Source organism: Petromyzon marinus, unplaced genomic scaffold (genome assembly GCF_048934315.1).
Source record: "Petromyzon marinus isolate PM22_M1 ecotype Great Lakes invasive population unplaced genomic scaffold, UKy_Petmar_22M1.pri1.0 PM_G_Scaffold_18, whole genome shotgun sequence".
In the NCBI taxonomy this organism is placed as follows: Eukaryota; Metazoa; Chordata; class Hyperoartia; order Petromyzontiformes; family Petromyzontidae; genus Petromyzon; species Petromyzon marinus.
Genome location: NW_027422739.1, coordinates 2207501 through 2210000, shown reverse-complemented (window position 1 = coordinate 2210000; position 2500 = coordinate 2207501).

Genomic DNA, 2500 nt, shown 5'->3' with positions numbered 1-2500 from the left:
CGGGTCATTTTCGTGTCGCCACATTGCATACGAACCGCATGAAACTTCCAGAGGCATTTGCAGCAGGAATGCATGTGCACTCAAAAAAGTGAATATTTCTCACGGATAGACCCCGTGATACGCTAGAAATTGGCGGGGATGTCTCTCTTGTGGCTCACGGGGCTGTTAGGGTGGCACAGAAATCCCTCGGAATGGGAAAACGGGTCATTTTCGTGTCGCCACATTGCATGCGAACCGCATGCAACTTCCAGAGGCATTTGCAGCAGAAATGCATGTGCAGTCAAAAAAAAATTGATATTTTTCACGGATAGACCCCGTGAAACGCTAGAAATTGGCGGGGATGTGTCTCTTGTGGCTCACGGGGCTGTTCGGGTCGCACAGAAATCCCTGGGAATGGGAAAACGGGTCATTTTCGTGTTGCCACATTGCGTACGAACCGCATGAAACTTCCAGAGGCATTTGCAGCAGGAATGCATGTGCACTCAAAAACTTCTATATGTTTCACGGATAGACCCCGTGAAACGCTAGAAATTGGCGGGGATGTGTCTCTTGTGGCTCACGGGGCTGTTAGGGTGGCACAGAACTCCCTCGGAATGGGAAAAGGGGTCATTTTCGTGTTGCCACATTGCATAGGAACGCCATGAAACTTCCAGAGGCATTTGCAGCAGAAAGGCACGTGCACTCAAAAATTTTAATATTTTTCACGCATAGACCCCGTCAAACGCTAGAAGTTGGCGGGGATGTCTCTCTTGTGGCTCACGGGGCTGTTAGGGTCGCACAGAAATGCCTCGGAATGGGAAAACGGGTCATTTTTGTGTGGCCACATTGCATAGGAACGGCATGAAACTTCCAGAGGCATTTGCAGCAGGAATGCATGTGCACTCAAAAACGTCTATATTTTTCACGGATAGACCCCGTGAAACGCTATAAATTGGCGGGGATGTCTCTCTTGTGGCTCACGGGCGCTGTTAGTTAGGGTCGCACAGAAATCCCTCGGAATGGGAAAAGGGGTCATTTTCGTGTTGCCACATTGCGTACGAACGGCATGAAACTTCCAGAGGCATCTGCAGCAGAAATGCATGTGCACTCAAAAACGTCTATATTTTTCACGGATAGACCCCGTGAAACGCTAGAAATTGGCGGGGATGTGTCTCTTGTGGCTCACGGGGCTGTTAGGGTCGCACAGAAATCCCTCGGAATGGGAAAACGGGTCATTTTCGTGTTGCCACAATTGGCATACGAACGGCATGAAACTTCCAGAGGCATTTGCAGCAGAAATGCATGTGCACTCAAAAACGTGAATATTTTTTCACGGATAGACCCCGTCAAACGCTCGAATTTGGCGGGGATGTTTCTCTTGTGGGTCACGGGGCTGTTCGGCTCGCACAGAACTCCCTTGGTCCACCTGATTCGTGCATACAGGCAGCAACTAAAACTCTGTAAACCTGCTGTGAGGACATCTAAACAGTGGACCAGTGAGGCTGTGGAAGATTTGCGGGCGTGCTTAGACTGTACTGACTGGGATATGTTCACGACTGCTACCAATAGTCTGGATGAACTCACAGAGGCTGTGTACATCAGCTTCTGTGAGGACTGCTGTATCCCAACACGTACCAGGGTGAACTTTAACAACAACAAGCCCTGGTTCTCAGCAAAGCTCAAAAGGTTGAGGTTGGAGAAGGAGGAAGCGTTTAGGAGTGGGGATAGAGACAGATTCAAGGAGTCGAAGAACAGGTTTAGCAAAGCGGTGAGAGAGGCTAAACGACTGTACTCAGAGACACTAAAACACCAGTTCTCTACTAACGACGCTGCTTCTGTCTGCCAAAGGGCTCAGGCACATCACCAACTACAAACCCAGAGCGCCCCACACCACTAACGACTCCCGCCTAGCCAACGACCTGAACGAGTTCTACCGTAGATTTGAAAGACAATTGGACTGTCCTGAACCACCCCTTCCCACCCAAGAGGCCCCATCCCCCACCCATACTACAGAAACGACTCTCTCCTTTCAGGAGGGAGAAGTTAATGGGCTTTTCAAGAGGCAGAATCCACGCAAAGCAGCCGGGCCGGACTCTGTCTCTCCAGCCACCCTCAGGCACTGCGCTGACCAGCTGTCTCCGGTGTTCACCAACATCTTTAACACCTCCCTGGAGACATGCCATGTACCAGCCTGTCTCAAGTCCTCCACCATCATCGCTGTGCCCAAAAAGCTAAGGCCAACAGGACTAAATGATTACAGACCGGTCGCCCTTACATCTGTGGTAATGAAGTCTTTTGAGCGCCTGCTCCTGGCACACCTCAAAGCCATCACAGACCCTCTCCTGGACCCCCTTCAGTTTGCCTACAGAGCCAACAGGTCTGTGGACGACGCAGTTAACATGGCCCTCCACTTCACCCTACAGCATGTGGACGCCCCAGCATCCTACGCCAGGATCCTGTTTGTGGACTTCAGCTCTGCCTTCAACACCATCATCCCTGCCCTGCTTCAGGACAAGCTCTT